The sequence below is a fragment of the Lactuca virosa genome, chromosome 6, assembly GCF_052849685.1.
Source record: "Lactuca virosa cultivar CGN04683 chromosome 6, Lactuca_virosa_CGN04683_v6, whole genome shotgun sequence".
Classification (NCBI taxonomy): domain Eukaryota; kingdom Viridiplantae; phylum Streptophyta; class Magnoliopsida; order Asterales; family Asteraceae; genus Lactuca; species Lactuca virosa.
In genome coordinates, this window is record NC_136431.1 from 28,829,919 (window position 1) to 28,854,279 (window position 24,361).

Sequence of the window (24,361 nt, forward strand, 5' to 3'; positions counted from 1 at the left end):
ACTTCTTCGGTCTACCGAGGATGTGAGTTGGAGATTTTCGTGGTATCCTTCCCGATAGATTTGATTCCTATTCCCATGGGGGAAGTATATGTGATTGTGGGGATGCATTGGCTCAGTCGATTTGGCGTCATGATCGATTGTGAGGGACAACGAGTAGTAGTTCGAACCCCAAGTGGGGGAGAACTGGTGGTATATGGTGAGGGAACCAGAGTAGGATCAGGGTTTTGTTCGGGAGCCAGGGCTCGGCAGTATATTCAGCATGGGTGTGCCGGTTATTTGGCGTACGTGGTGGATACACGGGTTGGAGACCAGACTTCAGTTTCAGAGGTCCCAGTGGTCAAGGATTTTGCCGACATGTTTCCAGAGGAGTTGCCAGGGATACCTCTGGAGAGGCAGGTCGAGTTCAGGATTGACCTAGTGCCAGGTGCGGCCCCTATCGCTAAGGCGCCGTACCGTCTGGCACCGCCAGAGATGCAGGAGTTCTCGTCTCAGTTGCAGGAGCTGATGGGTAAGCAGTTTATTCGTCCGAGCAGTTCTCCATGGGGAGCACCGATCCTCTTCGTCAGGAAGAAGGATGGATCACACCGGATGTGCATTGACTATAGGGAGTTGAACAAGTTGACGGTGAAAAACCGTTATCCACTCCCGAGGATAGATGATCTTTTCGATCAATTGCAGGGTGCATCTTGGTTTTCCAAAATCGATTTGAGATCCGGATATCACCAGGTCAGGGTGAGAGAGGAAGACGTGGAGAAGACCGCGTTTCGGACTCGTTATGGTCATTACGAGTTCATGGTGATATCGTTTGGGCTCACTAACGCGCTGACAGTGTTCATGGATCTGATGAATCGGGTCTGCAGACCGATGCTTGATTGCTCGGTCATTGTGTTCATAGATGATATTGATGTGCACAAAAGTACCCACTAATTTTAATATTTATAACCTAACAAACTTAGACCAACTATGCACCTATAGGCAGTGTACCTAGTCAGATTATAGTATAGCTTGGGTAAGTCGGGTATCGATCACAGGGAACGGTGTTACTAATTAATCTACTTGCTATCAAATTAACCTAATTATTAACAAGTTTAAAAAGGGTTTTATCTGATTTTACCAGATCAGACGAACTTAGCTCAAATTCAATCAATAAGTAAAAGCACTCTTGTTTAGTTCGAATCCACTTCGTCCTTATGGCTAGCTAATAATTATGGATTATCAAGTTGGTTTTAATTATATTAGTAATTTAAGTCTAATTTTACCAATAATAAATTAATTTATGTAAAACTATGTATGGTCACACACAATTAAACACAGAACCAATTATGAATATGAATATGCTATGTACAATTTATTATATAAACGCAATTATAGTCATAATCTACGTTCTCTAACACAGCTAAGTTATTTACTTTAATTACTAACTAAGATTGGTCAATCCTAGCTCTAACAATTTAATGTTCACTAAATCATTAGGTAAACAAGTTCATGCAGTTAATGGTCACTAAGCTACACAGAACATGGAATCAAGCAACTAAAGAAACAACCATAAGCATGCTAGGTAATTATAAACCAAACACAAGCAATTTACCAACTAAATAAATCCATGTAAAATTAAGCTATTCATAAGTTAGAAGCTTCATCTAGCTAAACAAGAGTAGCTAGATTCAGCTGCTCATAATAGCAACTAACACACTAACACAAATCAAAGTATAAGGAAACATGTTCATAAGTATCAAATAAGTGAACCAAATTATGGACCTTCACTCTTTTGGTGTTGAAAACCTTTTTCCAGGACCTTTCCTCTGCTAAAAATCGTCTTCTGGAAACCCTCTAATCAGCCAAAAAGTCTCTCAAATCGTAATGGGCAAGGGAATTTATAGTATTCTGATTTCCCGAGTTCACGTCGTGAACCATAAGGATTCACGTCGTGAATATTAGATAACCGTGTTCGGCAAGGACTCTTCCACCCGCATGCATATCTTATAGAATTCTCGACTCACGTCGTGAATCATGAATTGTTCACGTCGTGAGTACGTCTTTTGGGTGATTTTTCGTTCTTCTTTCCTTCAATCCTCCAAAGTTCCATATTCTGTCAATTTCAGTCCCTATCTTCGAAGATGCTTCTGTTTGGCTGCAAAATAACAATTTAAACTCATAAGTACCATTATTCTATGCAAATAACCAAAATATTAATAGAATTGTAAATAAATATTGCCTAAAAACATGTATAAATATGGAAATATCAAAATACCCCACACTTGTTCTTTGCTTGCCCTCAAGCAAATTTAATTATTAAATCAAACCTTCATCACCAATATCACATAGAACGATCCAACTCAAACTCAACCATTATGCCAAGACCTCAACGCATGCATTTGTGTCTAAAATTTTTCCTAAGTAACCCCCCTCAATTCTAAATACTCACAATCCTCATAAACACTTGCCCACTTCTTTTGAACAATGCTCATTTTATGCAACCCTCCGAATCCATCCCCAGAAATCCTACTTAACCTCAAAGTATTTTTGTAAAGCTACCCAAACATACATAAACTAGAGAATTACAACTTTTTAGAAGATACCACATCTTGGAGCTCTTGAATTCTTCTTTTCTTTGATGCTTGATCTTTGATTTCTTTGAATTCACTTCTTTCATGATTTTTGGCATCTTCAACTTTCAACTTTTAGAATTTTGATCTTTTGATCTTCAAACTTTGATACTTTTATGCTCCAAAATTCTTCAATTTCTTTACTTTTGGTAATTTCTCTCTTTTTTTACATGTATCTCACTTTTTTATATCACTCAAAAACCAACATGCTTAAGCAGGGGCGCTTAACTTCAACCCTTATTGGTTAAGGTATAGCTTTCCTGCATACATTTCAGGTTTAGGCTGCTAAACATATCGCATCCCTCAAACTAAGCGAGATTGTGTTTTTGTCCCATGATTTCACTAGAATAAAGGGAAGCCACAAATGCACTATAACGTGTATTGGCTCAACTAAACATTTGAGCTCTCATCAGATCATCCCAATGCAACACTAGCAACTTAAGTTCAAATTATTACTACTAGATCCAATTAGTAAAAATTTTAAAATTTTTAAAATTTACTAAATTATCTAGCAATTTACTTATCTAGTAATTTACGTTTTCTACCCCCTACCCCACACTTATTACATACAATTCCCTCATTGTATGCACAAAATAAATTAAAAGCAATAAAGGGAGAAAAAGGAACAGACTCCCCTGGGATAGAAGTGGCAAGAGCGAACTCCAAATGTGTAGTGGACATGTGCATCTCGAATATTGAATTTCATCTAGAAAAGAACTTGGACTTGTCCTCTCGAAAGATGTAAGTAAGCCAACAAGCGAAAACAATGAATCGAAACTTCAATCTCCCATAAGAATGGTGTAAGTCTTCAAAATGTGTATAGTAGAGGAAATAGCCAGAATGCTCGTCATAAAACACCGATTTTTGGTGATAGTGGAAAATTCACGACGTGAAAAGATAGACTCACGACATGAATTTGCAGGAATGCGGATTCAGAAATCTCTTGGAACCCAACTCACGACGTGAATAGTAGGGGCTCACGTCGTGAAAACTGGGCAATTGAAAAACGAAACTGCCCATTCTTCTTATTACTTTTAGCATCCCACTCCAATATCCAAATTAATAAAAACACTTTTGAATGCGGAAGTTGTATGACTCCTTGCTAATTTCATCCTCTCTCTCGACTCACCCCACACTTATTTTTAATTGTGGGTCTCGACTCTTAACTCTAGACTCGTAACACTCTTGACTAAACTTTCACAACCCTTGACTTTACTCCCTTCCTAAGACTCCTTAGCAAGCTGTAGTTCAAACATCCAAAAGAAAACAAAAGTAACATAATAGTAATCCAAGTGTTTAACAATCCATACAAAGTTTTCAAACCAACAAATCACAACCAAACAAAATAAAAACTAAAAACTAAAATAAATAAAAACAACTAGCGATCAATCATCCTCCTCCTCATCCCGAGCTCCACTAGTGCCTGCCCCATCTCCTCCTTGTCCATGATACTTCGTCCACCTCGGGCAAATTGGGTAATGATACCCTAGGTGAGGAGGCTGCTCCACATGGAAATACCGAACCATGTTCTCTATAGTCCCTCCAATCCAGTTAACACTCAAAGAGAGCTTATCGAAATACCCAGCCATATCATCCCCAATATGTGATCCTACCATGGGTGCGGGTGTATGCACCGACTGCCCTCTCTCTCCTCTTCCTCTAACATTCCTTCTCCTCGGCCTTGGTTGTGGTGCAGGTTGATCACCCTGCTGCTCACCACCATCCTCATCATCCGACCCCAAAATACCCCAATGAGTTCCATAATTTTGGACCACCCGCATGGTCTCCAAATAACCCATACTAAACTCGTGTCCATCCATGCAAGTCATGGAACGAATGATACCAGGAACAAGCAACCCTAATGATCGGGCCAAATGGGTAATGAACTGCCCTCCACAAATAGGGCTCCCGGGGCGAGAACTGGCAGCAGAGCCAACCAAGAAGCGTGCTAAAAAAAAGGGAATGTTGCAACACACTCCCGGCTGCAAGATGCACCATAAAAAGAAGAGATTCTGCTTTGTTACCTTGTCCCAATGCCTTCTGTGATTAATGGAGAAAGTGATCAAGCGATGTAGTACTCAGTGGATAGGAGATCGAATGCTACTTTCGGGGGACACTCCGGAATTAAATATCCTGGATGCAATAGAATGCCAAAAATCATAACCAGTAACACCATCAGCATACCCCCGAGCTGCCTCCCTCAAAAACATGTCACACTCGGGAGTCATTGCCTCTTCGGGATTATAAATCCCAACCCTCCACAAAAACTCCACGGGGCTACATTCCCGGTACTCCCCCCAAGACGAAATACCAGTGCTTGCGGATAACGGGGATCTTGGAAATTCTCGTGGAATGTCACTGTGGCGAAAAACTCCACATACAACTCCTTATAGACCCGCTCTTGGACACGGAAAAGATTGAGCCATCCCGAGCAAGTGAATGAAAAACCATCTCCAATAAAATTTTTAGTAAGAAACGGGGACAGCCTATCCATAAGCCCGACCTCCCTCAAACGTGCCCATTCAATAGTGGGTGCAACAACAATCTCCCGGTTGTACAACCATCCTAGCCGGTTGTTCCAACGCGTATATATATATATATATATATATATATATATATATATATATATATATATATATATATATATATATATATATATATATATATATATATATATATCCCGTGACATATTCGTTGGAAAGACGTAAAACGGGTGGAGACTAGAAACCCCGGTTGGAACTTCTCTTCTGGGACCCATTCCTGTAAAAATAAACAGTAAACACAGCCAAAAGAAATAACCCAACAGATTAGAGATTAACAGAAATGAAGTTATCAAGTCCCAGGATTCACGTCGTGAATCCTTTAAGATTCACGTCGTGAGTTCGTAACACAGCAACCAGAATCGCTAATATCAGGACGCAAATCAGGTCAAAAATGTCAATGGGGTTTACTCATATGCCAATTCCAACCACAAATCGTCAACATTCCAAGGCTATTACTGTATTTGTAGGGAAAATTTTCGACATTTCAACTAAATACAAACCCTAACCCTAAGTTTCAACTATTAAAGAAGAATTAGACATGAGAATAAAGAAGTATTACCTTAGATCGAAAGATTACGTAAGCAAAAACGAAAATGGTGTGTATGTCGGACAAAATCGGAGCAAGGGGGACCAGATTTCGTGTTCACTTCGTGGGAATAAAGAATTAGTTGGTTAAAGGGATTATGTGTTCTTTAATCTATGGTCCCGTGTTTGTTACTGTTCACGTCGTGAATCCTTAAGGATTCACGTCGTGAGTTCTGACTGGGCTTATTTTTGGGCCATTCATTCTTCATCAGAAATGGATTAGTCTTGGGCCATTTAGTTTAATAGAAAATGGGCTGATATGTATCAACGATATACTGTCCGGTTCATTCAGAACTCACGTCGTGAATCATACTGATTCACGTCGTGAATACTGTATGACAATTTATTAATTTTTTATCCAGGTTTGTCTAGTAACTAAATTCTTAATTATTACCACTTCATTTTTAGGGACCCCACACTCAGTGTTTAATTATGAATAAAGTGAGTTGGATGATATGATCTATGTTTCTAAAACTAAAATGCAAAAACTAAAAAGAAAAAGAAAAAAAACGCAAACCAAACTCGGGTTGCCTCCCGAGAAGCGCTTCTTTTTGAGGAGTCTTGAGCCGGACTCCGTGCCTCCTACGTCGACTCGTCAGAAGAGTCCACCACCAGGATCTTTTGCTCCTTGAAACGCCTCTTGTAAGCTTGCACTCGACGAATATATGCCTTTTTAGAATTCTCCTTTTTAACTTTGACTTCGTCTCCATCGAGCTTGCGTTTGATCCCTTGAATCTTCAATTTTCCATCATTTTTAAGCTCCATAGTATCCTTCTCTTCTTTCACCAATGGACTTGTGACTTTTGAAGTAACCTCCTCTTCATCACTCGACATCTCATCATCTTCCTTGCTTACCCAAGAAGTTGGATTCGTGTAGGCAATGACTTCAACTAAAAATGGAACAGATGCTCTCGGTTTTGTTCTTTTAACTTGTTGAATTGTTTTGATTTCTTCTTCCATGAGCTTCTCTAATTCTTCAAGTTCATTCTCTTCATCTATGTTGAAAACCTCTTCTTGAGCATGACTCCCTTGGAAACCATCTTCTATTCCAAAAATTTCCTTCTCATCCCCAACTCTCAAGGTGAGCTTGGACTCGCGTATATCAACCAGAGCTCCAGCAGTGTTAAGTAACGGGCGACCAAGAATAATTGGTACATTGGGATCTTCTTTCATATCCAAAACCACAAAGTCTATTGGAAAAATGAATTTCCCAGTTTTCACGAGAATATCTTCCACAATGCCTCGGGGCTGTGTCACTTAACGGTTCGCCATGTGAATAGTCATCTTTGTAGCCTTCAACTTCTGAATATTCAGTTTTTGATAAAAACGAATAAGGCATCAAATTTATGCTAGCCCCAGAATCGGCTAAAGCATAAACCTTCATATTATTCCCAAACTCACATGGGAGAGTGAGTCGTCCAGGATCCCCCATCTTCTTAGGTATCTCTCCCAACACAGCTTTTGAGCTTTGCTCACTTAGAATCACCTTAGAATTCTCCTTTAATTGCTGACGAGTGTCTAACAAGTCTTGTAGGAACTTAGCATATTCTGGAACTTTTGCAAGTGAATCAATAAAAGGAGTATTGATAGGAATACCCTTCAATTGCTTGATAAACTCCAGATGTTCTCTCTCTAGTGGACTGAGATTAGCTCTAGACGGGAATGGCAAATGTGGTTTATAAGCTGGAACAGATACTGATTTTTTCTGTTCAGACCGAGACCACGACGTGAGCATAGCGGGCTCACGACTTGAACTGGGTATTCCAGCAGATTCTTCAATTTCGAGCTTCGGCTTCTTTGGCTTTGGATCGGGCTGCTGTGGCTCCACTTCTAAGGCTTCTAGGAACTCAGAAATCGCCTCTTCTTCAGTATCTATGGCCATTACGTGAGATTGAGTCTTATTTTCAGGATTTTTCGGGAACATCTTCTCATTAACAAAAGTGGTAAGTTGACCAAGTTGTACTTCAAGGTTATTGATGGAGGCTTGCTGATTTTTTATTAATGCCTGCTGATCTATCATCATTGCATGATGATTCTTCATTATAGCTCTTTGCTCTTCGATCGCAGTGTCAGTAGCATCATGTCTTTTTTCTGAAGCTTCCATAAATTTCATCAACATGGTCTCTAATTCTGATTTCTTCTCGACTAGTGGTTGCTCTCTTTGGTAGAACCCTCTGCCAGTTTGTCTATATTTTTCTTCCTTTTGCTTCTTGTATTCATCGTAAGGCAGCCACTCTTTCTTCGGTTTCCTCCAGTCTTCATCGTATTTGTCCCCACTTGAATAGCAAACTTGAGCTTTCTTGTTTCCATATTCATCCATATTGCAATCCTTTGTCAAATGCGGGCCACTACATCTCTCGCAACCAACTCGAATTGCATGAATTGATTGGTCCATTTGGGTCAATCTCCTATCCATAGTGTTAAGCATTTCCATCACAGTAGCCATCTCTTCGGTTTGTACACCTCCACTGCCCTTTTTTCCATCACGCCCTTGGTTATGATACTCACGAGAGTGCTTTGCAAATTCTTCAGTCAGCTCCTTGGCCTGAATTGGGTTCTTCTTTGTTAGTGGTCCTTGTGAATCAAGGAGTTGTCTAGTCATGACATTCACTCCATCATAGAATATTGACATTTCTTGCTGAATATTTAGGTCATGTTGAGGACAATTCCTTAACAACCCCTTGTAGCGCTCTCATGCCTCGTATAATGACTCCCCCAGATTTTGCTCAAAGTTGGCAATCGCCTTCTTGAGTTTAGAGATTTTGGAGGGTGGGCAAAACTGATCTAGAAATTTCTCACGCAATTGGGCCCATGTGGTGATTGTACCAGATGGTAGAGCCTTCAACCAGTCTTTTGCCGCTCCTTTGAAAGTGACTGGTAACATCCTTAACAAAGCTGTCTCCCTTGGGATATTAGGAGTATTAAAATAATCCGCAATATCATTGACCTCGTCTAAATGCTTGAAAGCATCCTCATGATCCTTCCCATAGAATGGGATATCCTTGAGTGCAGTAAGGATATGTCCCTTCAACTCGAATGTGGCATTGGCAGGAATCGTAGGATGTACTAAACCCGGCCCCACATCATCTCGAATGCGCTTCTTGTAATCCCCCATGGCCATCTCATCAATGTTTGCCATTTCGTTCTCCGGCTCGTTCTCATGTTCACTCGTATAAATTCCAAATTCTGTTTCTGATTCGTACTCGGTCTCGTGTGGATTAGGATTTTGATCGAAGACTTCAAACATGCTCTTTGAGGCTGAACTCGATTCTCCCGTTTTCTTTCCTGACTTCCTTGAAAAGGCTGATTTCAGTTCTTGTAAAGGCGACTTCTTATTTTCCTTTTTGTGCAGCGTAGACTCTGGATCTTCCAGTGGTGGCACCAAAGGTGTGTTGGATCCTCTGGTCATCAACTCCTGCAAAACAAATAAAATAAAAAAAACGTAAAACTGAACTAAAAGAGAAAAACAAATTAAAAACAAAGAAAAAGAGGATCACAGAATTCACGTCGTGAATACTGTAATACTCACGTCGTGAGTTCTATAATGCCAGAAAAAAAAACTGAAACTGGAAAAATAACTCTTTGCAGGTTTTACCCCACAAAAAGGATCGATTAATCTAAAGCAAATAAATAAACAATAAACTAATCCGTTCCCCGGCAACGGCGCCAAAAACTTGATGTGCACAAAAGTACCCACTAATTTTAATATTTATAACCTAACAAACTTAGACCAACTATGCACCTATAGGCAGTGTACCTAGTCAGATTATAGTATAGCTTGGGTAAGTCGGGTATCGATCACAGGTAACGGTGTTACTAATTAATCTACTTGCTATCAAATTAACCTAATTATTAACAAGTTTAAAAAGGGTTTTATCTGATTTTACCAGATCAGACGAACTTAGCTCAAATTCAATCAATAAGTAAAAGCACTCTTGTTTAGTTCGAATCCACTTCGTCCTTATGGCTAGCTAATAATTATGGATTATCAAGTTGGTTTTAATTATATTAGTAATTTTAGTCTAATTTTACCAATAATTAATTAATTCATGTAAAACTATGTATGGTCACACACAATTAAACACATAACCAATTATGAATATGAATATGCTATGTATAATTTATTATATAAACGCAATTATAGTCATAATCTACGTTCTCTAACACAGCTAAGTTATTTACTTTAATTACTAACTAAGATTGGTCAATCCTAGCTCTAACAATTTAATGTTCACTAAATCATTAGGTAAACAAGTTCATACAGTTAATGGTCACTAAGCTACACAGAACATGGAATCAAGCAACTAAAGAAACAACCATAAGCATGCTAGGTAATTATAAACCAAACACAAGCAATTTACCAACTAAATAAATCCATGTAAAATTAAGCTATTCATAAGTTAGAAGCTTCATCTAGCTAAACAAGAGTAGCTAGATTCAGCTGCTCATAATAGCAACTAACACACTAACACAAATCAAAGTATAAGGAAACATGTTCATAAGTATCAAATAAGTGAACCAAATTATGGACCTTCACTCTTTTGGTGTTGAAAACCTTTTTCCAGGACCTTTCCTCTGCTAAAAATCGTCTTCTGGAAACCCTCTAATCAGCCAAAAAGTCTCTCAAATCGTAATGGGCAAGGGAATTTATAGTATTCTGATTTCCCGAGTTCACGTCATGAACCATAAGGATTCACGTCGTGAATATTAGATAACCGTGTTCGGCAAGGACTCTTCCACCCGCATGCATATCTTATAGAATTCTCGACTCACGTCGTGAATCATGAATTGTTCACGTCGTGAGTACGTCTTTTGGGTGATTTTCCGTTCTTCTTTCCTTCAATCCTCCAAAGTTCCATATTCTGTCAATTTCAGTCCCTATCTTCGAAGATGCTTCTGTTTGGCTGCAAAATAACAATTTAAACTCATAAGTACCATTATTCTATGCAAATAACCAAAATATTAATAGAATTGTAAATAAATATTGCCTAAAAACATGTATAAATATGGAAATATCAAAATACCCCACACTTGTTCTTTGCTTGCCCTCAAGCAAATTTAATTATTAAATCAAACCTTCATCACCAATATCACATAGAACGATCCAACTCAAACTCAACCATTATGCCAAGACCTCAACGCATGCATTTGTGTCTAAAATTTTTCCTAAGTAACCCCCCTCAATTCTAAATACTCACAATCCTCATAAACACTTGCCCACTTCTTTTGAACAATGCTCATTTTATGCAACCCTCCGAATCCATCCCCAGAAATCCTACTTAACCTCAAAGTATTTTTGTAAAGCTACCCAAACATACATAAACTAGAGAATTACAACTTTTTAGAAGATACCACATCTTGGAGCTCTTGAATTCTTCTTTTCTTTGATGCTTGATCTTTGATTTCTTTGAATTCACTTCTTTCATGATTTTTGGCATCTTCAACTTTCAACTTTTAGAATTTTGATCTTTTGACCTTCAAACTTTGATACTTTTATGCTCCAAAATTCTTCAATTTCTTTACTTTTGGTAATTTCTCTCTTTTTTTACATGTATCTCACTTTTTTATATCACTCAAAAACCTACATGCTTAAGCAGGGGCGCTTAACTTCAACCCTTATTGGTTAAGGTATAGCTTTCCTGCATACATTTCAGGTTTAGGCTGCTAAACATATCGCATCCCTCAAACTAAGCGAGATTGTGTTTTTGTCCCATGGTTTCACTAGAATAAAGGGAAGCCACAAATGCACTATAACGTGTATTGGCTCAACTAAACATTTGAGCTCTCATCAGATCATCCCAATGCAACACTAACAACTTAAGTTCAAATTATTACTACTAGATCCAATTAGTAAAAATTTTAAAATTTTTAAAATTTACTAAATTATCTAGCAATTTACTTATCTAGTAATTTACGTTTTCTACCCCCTACCCCACACTTATTACATACAATTCCCTCATTGTATGCACAAAATAAATTAAAAGCAATAAAGGGAGAAAAAGGAACAGACTCCCCTGGGATAGAAGTGGCAAGAGCGAACTCCAAATGTGTAGTGGACATGTGCATCTCGAATATTGAATTTCATCTAGAAAAGAACTTGGACTTGTCCTCTCGAAAGATGTAAGTAAGCCCACAAGCGAAAACAATGAATCGAAACTTCAATCTCCCATAAGAATGGTGTAAGTCTTCAAAATGTGTATAGTAGAGGAAATAGACAGAATGCTCGTCATAAAACACCGATTTTTGGTGATAGTGGAAAATTCACGGCGTGAAAAGATAGACTCACGACATGAATTTGCAGGAATGCGGATTCATAAATCTCTTGGAACCCAACTCACGACGTGAATAGTAGGGGCTCACGTCGTTAAAACTGGGCAATTGAAAAACGAAACTGCCCATTCTTCTTATTACTTTTAGCATCCCACTCCAATATCCAAATTACTAAAAACACTTTTGAATGCGAAAGTTGTATGACTCCTTGCTAATTTCATCCTCTCTCTCGACTCACCCCACACTTATTTTTAATTGTGGGTCTCGACTCTTAACTCTAGACTCGTAACACTCTTGACTAAACTTTCACAACCCTTGACTTTACTCCCTTCCTAAGACTCCTTAGGAAGCTGTAGTTCAAACATCCAAAAGAAAACAAAAGTAACATAATAGTAATCCAAGTGTTTAACAATCCATACAAAGTTTTCAAACCAACAAATCACAACCAAACAAAATAAAAACTAAAAACTAAAATAAATAAAAACAACTAGCGATCAATCATCCTCCTCCTCATCCCGAGCTCCACTAGTGCCTGCCCCATCTCCTCCTTGTCCATGATACTTCGTCCACCTCGGGCAAATTGGGTAATGATACCCTAGGTGAGGAGGCTGCTCCACATGGAAATGCCGAACCATGTTCTCCATAGTCCCTCCAATCCAGTTAACACTCAAAGAGAGCTTATCGAAATACCCAGCCATATCATCCCCAATATGTGATCCTACCATGGGTGCGGGTGTATGCACCGACTGCCCTCTCTCTCCTCTTCCTCTAACATTCCTTCTCCTCGGCCTTGGTTGTGGTGCAGGTTGATCACCCTGCTGCTCACCACCATCCTCATCATCCGACCCCAAAATACCCCAATGAGTTCCATAATTTTGGACCACCCGCATGGTCTCCAAATAACCCATACTAAACTCGTGTCCATCCATGCAAGTCATGGAACGAATGATACCAGGAACAAGCAACCCTAATGATCGGGCCAAATGGGTAATGAACTGCCCTCCACAAATAGGGCTCCCGGGGCGAGAACTGGCAGCAGAGCCAACCAAGAAGCGTGCTAAAAAAAAGGGAATGTTGCAACACACTCCCGGCTGCAAGATGCACCATAAAAAGAAGAGATTCTGCTTTGTTACCTTGTCCCAATGCCTTCTGTGATTAATGGAGAAAGTGATCAAGCGATGTAGTACTCGGTGGATAGGAGATCGAATGCTACTTTCGGGGGACACCCCGGAATTAAATATCCCGGATGCAATAGAATGCCAAAAATCATAACCAGTAACACCATCAGCATACCCCCGAGCTGCCTCCCTCAAAAACATGTCACACTCGGGAGTCATTGCCTCTTCGGGATTATAAATCCCAACCCTCCACGAAAACTCCACGGGGCTACATTCCCGGTACTCCCCCCAAGACGAAATACCAGTGCTTGCGGATAACGGGGATCTTGGAAATTCTCGTGGAATGTCACTGTGGCGAAAAACTCCACATACAACTCCTTATAGACCCGCTCTTGGACACGGAAAAGATTGAGCCATCCCGAGCAAGTGAATGAAAAACCATCTCCAATAAAAATTTTAGTAAGAAACGGGGACAGCCTATCCATAAGCCCGACCTCCCTCAAACGTGCCCATTCAATAGTGGGTGCAACAACAATCTCCCGGTTGTACAACCATCCTAGCCGGTTGTTCCAACGCGTATATATATATATATATATATATATATATATATATATATATATATATATATATATATATATATATATATATATATATATATATATATATATATATATATATCCCGTGACATATTCGTTGGAAAGACGTAAAACGGGTGGAGACTAGAAACCCCGGTTGGAACTTCTCTTCTGGGACCCATTCCTGTAAAAATAAACAGTAAACACAGCCAAAAGAAATAACCCAACAGATTAGAGATTAACAGAAATGAAGTTATCAAGTCCCAGGATTCACGTCGTGAATCCTTTAAGATTCACGTCGTGAGTTCGTAACACAGCAACCAGAATCGCTAATATCAGGACGCAAATCAGGTCAAAAATGCAATGGGGTTTACTCATATGCCAATTCCAACCACAAATCGTCAACATTCCAAGGCTATTACTGTATTTGTAGGGAAAATTTTCGACATTTCAACTAAATACAAACCCTAACCCTAAGTTTCAATTATTAAAGAAGAATTAGACATGAGAATAAAGAAGTATTACCTTAGATCGAAAGATTACGTAAGCAAAAATGAAAATGGTGTGTATGTCGGACAAAATCGGAGCAAGGGGGACCAGATTTCGTGTTCACTTCGTGGGAATAAAGAATGAGTTGGTTAAAGGGATTCTGTGTTCTTTAATCTGTGGTCCCGTGTTTGTTACTGTTCACGTCGTGAATCCTTAAGGATTCACGTCGTGCGTTCTGACTGGGCTTATTTTTGGGCCATTCATTCTTCATCAGAAATGGATTAGTCTTGGGCCATTTAGTTTAATAGAAAATGGGCTGATATGTATCAACGATATACTGTCCAGTTCATTCAGAACTCACGTCGTGAATCATACTGATTCACGTCGTGAATACTGTATGACAATTTATTATTTTTTTATCCAGGTTTGTCTAGTAACTAAATTCTTAATTATTACCACTTCATTTTTAGGGACCCCACACTCAGTGTTTAATTATGAATAAAGTGAGTTGGATGATATGATCTATGTTTCTAAAACTAAAATGCAAAAACTAAAAAGAAAAAGAAAAAAAACGCAAACCAAACTAGGGTTGCCTCCCGAGAAGTGCTTCTTTTTTAGGAGTCTTGAGCCGGACTCCGTGCCTCCTACGTCGACTCGTCAGAAGAGTCCACCACCAGGATCTTTTGCTCCTTGAAACGCCTCTTGTAAGCTTGCACTCGACGAATATATGCCTTTTTAGAATTCTCCTTTTTAACTTTGACTTCGTCTCCATCGAACTTGCGTTTGATCCCTTGAATCTTCAATTTTCCATCATTTTTAAGCTCCATAGTATCCTTCTCTTCTTTCACCAATGGACTTGTGACTTTTGAAGTAACCTCCTCTTCATCACTCGACATCTCATCATCTTCCTTGCTTACCCAAGAAGTTGGATTCGTGTAGGCAATGACTTCAACTAAAAATGGAACAGATGCTCTCGGTTTTGTTCTTTTAACTTGTTGAATTGTTTTGATTTCTTCTTCCATGAGCTTCTCTAATTCTTCAAGTTCATTCTCTTCATCTATGTTGAAAACCTCTTCTTGAGCATGACTCCCTTGGAAACCATCTTCTATTCCAAAAATTTCCTTCTCATCCCCAACTCTCAAGGTGAGCTTGGACTCGCATATATCAACCAGAGCTCCAGCAGTGTTAAGTAACGGGCGACCAAGAATAATTGGTACATTGGGATCTTCTTTCATATCCAAAACCACAAAGTCTATTGGAAAAACAAATTTCCCAGTTTTCACGAGAATATCTTCCACAATGCCCCGGGGCTGTGTCACTTAACGGTTCGCCATGTGAATAGTCATCTTTGTAGCCTTCAACTTCTGAATATTCAGTTTTTGATAAAACGAATAAGGCATCAAATTTATGCTAGCCCCAGAATCGGCTAAAGCATAAACCTTCATATTATTCCCAAACTCACATGGGAGAGTGAGTCGTCCAGGATCCCCCATCTTCTTAGGTATCTCTCCCAACACAGCTTTTGAGCTTTGCTCACTTAGAATCACCTTAGAATTCTCCTTTAATTGCTGACGAGTGTCTAACAAGTCTTGTAGGAACTTAGCATATTCTGGAACTTTTGCAAGTGAATCAATAAAAGGAGTATTGATAGGAATACCCTTCAATTGCTTGATAAACTCCAGATGTTCTCTCTCTAGTGGACTGAGATTAGCTCTAGACGGGAATGGCAAATGTGGTTTATAAGCTGGAACAGATACTGATTTTTTCTGTTCAGACCGAGACCATGACGTGAGCATAGCGGGCTCACGACTTGAACTGGGTATTCCAGCAGATTCTTCAATTTCGAGCTTCGGCTTCTTTGGCTTTGGATCGGGCTGCTGTGGCTCCACTTCTAAGGCTTCTAGGAACTCAGAAATCGCCTCTTCTTCAGTATCTATGGCCATTACGTGAGATTGAGTCTTATTTTCAGGATTTTTCGGGAACATCTTCTCATTAACAAAAGTGGTAAGTTGACCAAGTTGTACTTCAAGGTTATTGATGGAGGCTTGCTGATTTTTTATTAATGCCTGCTGATCTATCATCATTGCATGATGATTCTTCATTATAGCTCTTTGCTCTTCGATCGCAGTGTCAGTAGCATCATGTCTTTTTTCTGAAGCTTCCATAAATTTCATCAACATGGTCTCTAATTCTGATTTCTTCTCGACTAGTGGTTGCTCTCTTTGGTAGAACCCTCTGCCAGTTTGTCTATATTTTTCTTCCTTTTGCTTCTTGTATTCATCGTAAGGCAGCCACTCTTTCTTCGGTTTCCTCCAGTCTTCATCGTATTTGTCCCCACTTGAATAGCAAACTTGAGCTTTCTTGTTTCCATATTCATCCATATTGCAATCCTTTGTCAAATGCGGGCCACTACATCTCTCGCAACCAACTCGAATTGCATGAATTGATTGGTCCATTTGGGTCAATCTCCTATCCATAGTGTTAAGCATTTCCATCACAGTAGCCATCTCTTCGGTTTGTGCACCTCCACTGCCCTTTTTTCCATCACGCCCTTGGTTATGATACTCACGAGAGTGCTTTGCAAATTCTTCAGTCAGCTCCTTGGCCTGAATTGGGTTCTTCTTTGTTAGTGGTCCTTGTGAATCAAGGAGTTGTCTAGTCATGACATTCACTCCATCATAGAATATTGACATTTCTTGCTGAATATTTAGGTCATGTTGAGGACAATTCCTTAACAACCCCTTGTAGCGCTCTCATGCCTCGTATAATGACTCCCCCAGATTTTGCTCAAAGTTGGCAATCGCCTTCTTGAGTTTAGAGATTTTGGAGGGTGGGCAAAACTGATCTAGAAATTTCTCACGCAATTGGGCCCATGTGGTGATTGTACCAGATGGTAGAGCCTTCAACCAGTCTTTTGCCGCTCCTTTGAAAGTGACTGGTAACATCCTTAACAAAGCTGTCTCCCTTGGGATATTAGGAGTATTAAAATAATCCGCAATATCATTGACCTCGTCTAAATGCTTGAAAGCATCCTCATGATCCTTCCCATAGAATGGGATATCCTTGAGTGCAGTAAGGATATGTCCCTTCAACTCGAATGTGGCATTGGCAGGAATCGTAGGATGTACTAAACCCGGCCCCACATCATCTCGAATGCGCTTCTTGTAATCCCCCATGGCCATCTCATCAATGTTTGCCATTTCGTTCTCCGGCTCGTTCTCATGTTCACTCGTATAAATTCCAAATTCTGTTTCTGATTCGTACTCGGTCTCGTGTGGATTAGGATTTTGATCGAAGACTTCAAACATGCTCTTTGAGGCTGAACTCGATTCTCCCGTTTTCTTTCCTGACTTCCTTGAAAAGGCTGATTTCAGTTCTTGTAAAGGCGACTTCTTATTTTCCTTTTTGTGCAGCGTAGACTCTGGATCTTCCAGTGGTGGCACCAAAGGTGTGTTGGATCCTCTGGTCATCAACTCCTGCAAAACAAATAAAATAAAAAAAACGTAAAACTGAACTAAAAGAGAAAAACAAATTAAAAACAAAGAAAAAGAGGATCACAGAATTCACGTCGTGAATACTGTAATACTCACGTCGTGAGTTCTATAATGCCAGAAAAAAAACTGAAACTGGAAAAATAACTCTTTGCAGGTTTTACCCCACAAAAAGGATCGATTAATCTAAAGCAAATAAATAAACAATAAACTAATCCGTTCCCCGGCAACGGCGCCAAAAACTTGATGTGCACAAAAGTACCCACTAATTTTAATATTTATAACCTAACAAACTTAGACCAACTATGCACCTATAGGCAGTGTACCTAGTCAGATTATAGTATAGCTTGGGTAAGTCGGGTATCGATCACAGGTAACGGTGTTACTAATTAATCTACTTGCTATCAAATTAACCTAATTATTAACAAGTTTAAAAAGGGTTTTATCTGATTTTACCAGATCAGACGAACTTAGCTCAAATTCAATCAATAAGTAAAAGCACTCTTGTTTAGTTCGAATCCACTTCGTCCTTATGGCTAGCTAATAATTATGGATTATCAAGTTGGTTTTAATTATATTAGTAATTTAAGTCTAATTTTACCAATAATCAATTAATTCATGTAAAACTATGTATGGTCACACATAATTAAACACATAACCAATTATGAATATGAATATGCTATGTATAATTTATTATATAAACGCAATTATAGTCATAATCTACGTTCTCTAACACAGCTAAGTTATTTACTTTAATTACTAACTAAGATTGGTCAATCCTAGCTCTAACAATTTAATGTTCACTAAATCATTAGGTAAACAAGTTCATACAGTTAATGGTCACTAAGCTACACAGAACATGGAATCAAGCAACTAAAGAAACAACCATAAGCATGCTAGGTAATTATAAACCAAACACAAGCAATTTACCAACTAAATAAATCCATGTAAAATTAAGCTATTCATAAGTTAGAAGCTTCATCTAGCTAAACAAGAGTAGCTAGATTCAGCTGCTCATAATAGCAACTATGTAACACCCAAAAATTTCGAACAAATTTAAACTTTCAAAACATGTCAAGTTCATCAAAACATTACAACTTTGTTCTCAAAATACATTCTATCAGAGTACTCCCAGAAACATAAACATAACAGGAGGAGTTGTACGATCATGCCTTCGCCTTGCCACGATCCCCTGATGTACCTGAAACAATAAACTGAAACTGTAAGCCCGAAAGCTTAGTGAGTTACCCCCAAAATACCGATACACATACAGTCCACATAACCATGTCAGCAATAACATATCATAGCAAAACTGAACAGAACAGCACATAACGGGTCCACAGCCCTATAGACTGTAATACCCCCGAGCCCATAGTACGAGTCTCCCTCAGCCCGTAACTGGAATGCTCCCGAGCCCACAGTACGAGTCTCCCTTAGCCCGTAACTGGAATGCTCCCGAGCCCACAGTACGAGTCTCCCTTAGCCCGTAACTGGAATGCTCCCAGGGTTTGTTGGCTACCGCACGAAGCAGTACAACCTCAACCCATTCCATATAACAATCACATAACATAACATAACCACTGAGCATGCAATAATCATATAACATCACAGGTAGTCCTACAGATCTACCTAACTGGCATAACCACTAGCATGCAACACTAACTCATACCCAACATCTAACACTGCTAGGATAACATATCCAATGGGTCGGCCTTGGTGCCTTAGACCCCTTAGTATAGTGAGGATAACTCACCTCGCAAATGTCGACCCGGAAGATAAAACCCAAATCTCGAATCACTTGGCATAGGCTCCACCACCTAATACCATAGCACAATATACTCATAAGTCCTTAACCTTATAAGGTACTCCATAACCCACTTGTCAACCCCTGGTCAAAGTCAAAGTCCTCAGTGAGGGTCAACAGTCCATGTTGACCTTACTCGCCGAGTACCCTCAGCTACTCGTCGAGTTCCTTGAAGCACTATCCCACTCGTCGAGTCATCGAGGTGACTCGTCGAGTTTCCCCGATTCTCGACCCACTCTAAGGCTACCCGTCTAGTTTTCCTTTTTGCACACGACGGACACACACACATTCATAACTTGGGGAAAACTCATCCGACTCGCCGAGTTGTTCTTCAACTCGCCGAGTTTTATGGTAATCTTCATCGGACTCGCCGAGTTGTTCATCCAACTCGTCGAGTCCACGGCCATCTTCATGTGACTCGCCGAGTCAACCTTGCGACTCGCCAAGTCCATTCAGTCCTTTTTCCATACAGACTTGTTTTGATCCATGCAGCGGCTCCAAATCACAGATCGAAGCTTCTAGGGCATGCTTATCACGTAAAGTTGCAAAATTTACGTGCATGCATGGCTATAAAGGCTCTAAATGCCTATTTTAAGTTCTTAATGGAACTTCATGCTCAAGAGGGACCTTAATCATGACCAAAACTGAGACTTTATGCTTATAGAATCCAAGGAGGGTCCAGATCTGAAGTTACAACCTCAGATCTAGCCCATAGCTCATCTTTCCAACTTAATATCTCATCAAAAACCCTAAAACTCAACCAATAGAATAGATTCACAAAGAAAAGGCGATTTGGTTACCTCCAGAAGATGATAACTGAGATAAGAGTTGATTCCCACACTCTACTTGCTCCAATCTCCTTCTCCTCTAAGCTTTCCCCCTCCAAGGATCCTCTCTTCAAGCTTCAAACACACAATGGGCACACACACACACACGTATTAGGGTTTTCTGAGCTCTCAAATGACTGCAAAGAGGCCAAAGGAGGCTTATCATTCCTTAAATAGGGTGCAAAACCCCGGGATTTAGGGTTTCATCTGCCAGCTCCTACTCGTCGAGTCAACCTTAGTGGACTCGTCGAGTAGGTCACTACATACGCGTTCCAACCCCGCTGCTACTCGACGAGTAGGGCAACCAACTCGTCGAGTAGGACATTAAACCAATTAACCTTTTATTTAGATCCATACCTGGAATCGGGGCGTTACAAACTAACACACTAACACAAATCAAAGTATAAAGAAACATGTTCATAAGTATCAAATAAGTGAATCAAATTATGGACCTTCACTCTTTTGGTGTTGAAAACCTTTTTCCAGGACCTTTCTTCTGCTAAAAATCGCCTTCTGGAAACCCTCTAATCAACCAAAAAGTCTCTCAAATCCTAATGGGCAAGGGAATTTATAGTATTCTGATTTCCCGAGTTCACGTCGTGAACCATAAGGATTCACGTCGTGAATATTAGATAACCGTGTTCGGCAAGGACTCTTCCACCCGCATGCATATCTTCTAGAATTCTCGACTCACGTCGTGAATCATGAATTATTCACGTCGTGAGTACGTCTTTTGGGTGATTTTCCGTTCTTCTTTCCTTCAATCCTCCAAAGTTCCATATTCTGTCAATTTCAGTCCCTATCTTCGAAGATGCTTCTGTTTGGCTGCAAAATAACAATTTAAACTCATAAGTACCATTATTCTATGCAAATAACCAAAATATTAATAGAATTGTAAATAAATATTGCCAAAAAACATGTATAAATATGGCAATATCAGATATCTTGGTGTATTCCAAGACCCGAGAGCAGCACGAGGAGCACCTCAGGGAGCTGTTGGAGGTTCTGAGACGAGAACGGTTGTATGCCAAGTTCTCGAAGTGCGAGTTTTGGTTACGAGAGGTCCAGTTCCTGGGGCACCTCGTTAACCAGGATAGGATTTTGGTCGATCCGGCCAAGATCGAGGCAGTTATGCAGTGGGAGGTGCCGAGGTATCCCTCGGACATCAGGAGTTTTCTGGGGCTAGCAGGGTATTACCGGAGATTTATTCGAGACTTCTCCAAGATCGCAGTATCCCTCACTCGTCTAACGAGGAAGGGGGTGAATTTTCGGTGGGGCCCCGAGCAGCAGAGGGCGTTTGAGACCCTCCGGCAGTGTTTATGCGAGGCGCCAGTGCTGACACTCCCTGAGGGAGTTGAGGATTTTGTAGTATTCTGTGATGCATTCATCACAGGTTTGGGGGCAGTCCTCATGCAGAGAGGACGAGTGATAGCCTATGCATCGCGGCAGCTGAAGCCGCACGAGACTGTTGGATTAATGTCTAAGTCCATAACTATATTTGGTATGTACTTGACCCGACCCGGCATGGTCCATTTGGGTTGCACTTCACCGACACAATTTATATGGATAGTCTTTTCAGAATAGTATATTTATGATTTATATTAATATATTATAAGTTCTAATATATTAATATATAATCATATTATTTAATTAGTATTGATCAAGAATTAATTTATAATTAATTAAGTGATCAAAAGGAACTAATTAAATATGGACTCTTAGATATATATATATATATATATATATATATATATATATATATATATATATATATATGTGTGTGTGTGTGTGTGTGTGTGTGTGTAGTGGGCCAAGTTCATTTAGGTTGGGCTAAGTCTTCATGGATAGTCCATGGAGCTTTAACCCATGGATCCTAGGAAATGAAAGGTCGTGGGTATTAGGGTTTAACCCTAATCCTCCACACTATATAAAGGGTCTTATGGTTCATGAAATTAGGCTAGTGGCTAGTGTGGATACACTAAAGAGGGCAATAACCGATTTCATAGTGTGAGCCAAGTATCCATATTCTCTAAAGGTTTTCCAATGTGTTTTGGTGATTTGTGATTCCACTTGAGGCTTCCACACTATTGGGGCTAAGCTCTTAAAGCTTGAAGACATCAAGCTACATCAAAAGGTATGTCATCTAACTTGAACTTTGTAGTATAGGTGCTTCATAATATGCTAGTTAGGATGAAACCTTGGAATATTTAATATTTGCATGTATAATAGAGAAAACATAGATCCAAGGTTTATAGGGTTGCATGTACACCATAGGAGTGTTAGAATGCTCAAAACCCAACAGTGGTATCAGAGCCATGGGTTGTTTTCTGTTATATTCATGCAAATATTTGATTTTTAAAGTTGAAAAAAAAAAAGAAAAAAAAAACATGAAGTTTGTCAAATTTTAAGATAATTACTTGTTTTGTGAAAAACTAATTATTTGTAAAATTTGAATCATTAGCTATATGAGTTGAATTAGGTCAAATTTAGTAAAAGATAAAATGATATGATTATTTTATTAGTTTTAAAAGTTTGATCTAAATGTTTTAAGGAGTTACAAATTTTGTCATAAAATTTTGGAGCTCAAAAGTTTTTTTTAAGTTGTGATCTTAAGTGTTTTGAAACCTCCATAAGTTATGGATATGAAAAGGTTTTAAAAAAATTGATTCAAAGTTTTTATGGAGTTACAAAATTTGGTGTTAATGTTTTAAAGAATTCCATAACTTATTCTTAAGTTATGGAACATGAAAAGTTTCATCATAAAACAAGCATTTAACTCCATAAGTTATGGATTACCAAAAGTGTTTATGTTTCCTTGATTTATGAGTTACTTTAGATTAATGGAAAAAAAATTTGTGTTTTAGTTGTTTTCAATCCTAATTAATCTAGAGGTAGTTCATAAAATGTGTTTTTGTAACTTGTCCTCAAGTTACATAAAAGGTCACATTTATGAATCTTAAAACTCATAAAAGTGTCATAGGTTACATAAAAAAATGAAGAGTCTTTTTCATTAAATAGTATTATGACTCCATAACTTGTCCTCAAGTTATGGATGTTTAAGGGTCACTTCTTTAAAAGTGTTATTAAAGAATAAGAGGTTACATAAAAAATGAAGAGTCTTCATTTTAATGAACCATTAAACTCATAAGTTATGAAATGAAAAGTTTTGAATAGTTTCAAAAACTTGCCCTCAAGTTTTGGAATTTGTAAAGTTTTCACTTATGAATCCTTTAATTCCAAGTTAAGCCCTTAGAATTTTAAAAGTTAAAATTCAACCCTTATACTTTATAATATTATAAGTTGATAAGATTTTTATATATATATATATATATATATATATATATATATATATATATATGTATAAGAGTAAAGTCGTCTTACCATTAGTAGGCCTCATTCACGAAGCCGGTCTATAAGGGGGGTATAAGGTTACTGCCTATAAAATGGCAGTTTAATGGGTGTCCACTCTCACCCACCGCTTCCTTGACCGGTGGAGGGTCGTTAGCTGAATGGGTAGGACAAGGACTATAATTCTCCCTTCATTAAAAGTATTAATGATAAATACTAAGTAACTAAACTCTTAATAATACCCAATCTTAGTTACTTAGGAAAATGTGAATTTGGTGCTAACCCATGAAATTACACTTTGCACTTTGCTTAAGTCAGTTAGTGGAGCGTGTGTGGTTAACCGGCACACTAGCTTGATTTAACAAGGTAGGCAAAGGGTAACTTAATGTTTATCATAGTATCGGTGGAGCGTGTGTGGTTAACCGGCACATCGATTGAGGGGTAAATATTAAGGGTACCAAGTAATTTGCATGGTTATTCACACCTTGTTTTGTGATCCTCGGCATCCCAGTCACAAAACCTGAAGGGCACACTCGAGATTGAAACATGCCTTTGAAAAGTTCAATGAATCTCAAAAGAATCTAGGAGTTTCAAAACCAATTAAAACCTAATAATACATTTCGTTTATCTTGGTGGAAATTGGTGAATCGTCATTCACCTACCTTCAAATATTTTATAGCTTGGATTACGGCATCCCTCTTCCAA

General features: G+C 38.9%; 2 non-coding genes across 2 annotated transcripts; both read left to right on the top strand.

Moving 5' to 3' along the window:
• The first annotated feature begins 8,382 nt into the window (after positions 1–8,382).
• Positions 8,383–8,489, top strand: LOC145123001 (small nucleolar RNA R71). The gene has a single exon (XR_013714882.1). It is a non-coding gene; the product is annotated as a small nucleolar RNA R71 (small nucleolar RNA).
• An 8,406-nt stretch (positions 8,490–16,895) lies between these two features.
• LOC145123002 (small nucleolar RNA R71) lies at positions 16,896–17,002 on the top strand. The gene has a single exon (XR_013714883.1). It is a non-coding gene; the product is annotated as a small nucleolar RNA R71 (small nucleolar RNA).
• Positions 17,003–24,361: the final 7,359 nt, after the last annotated feature.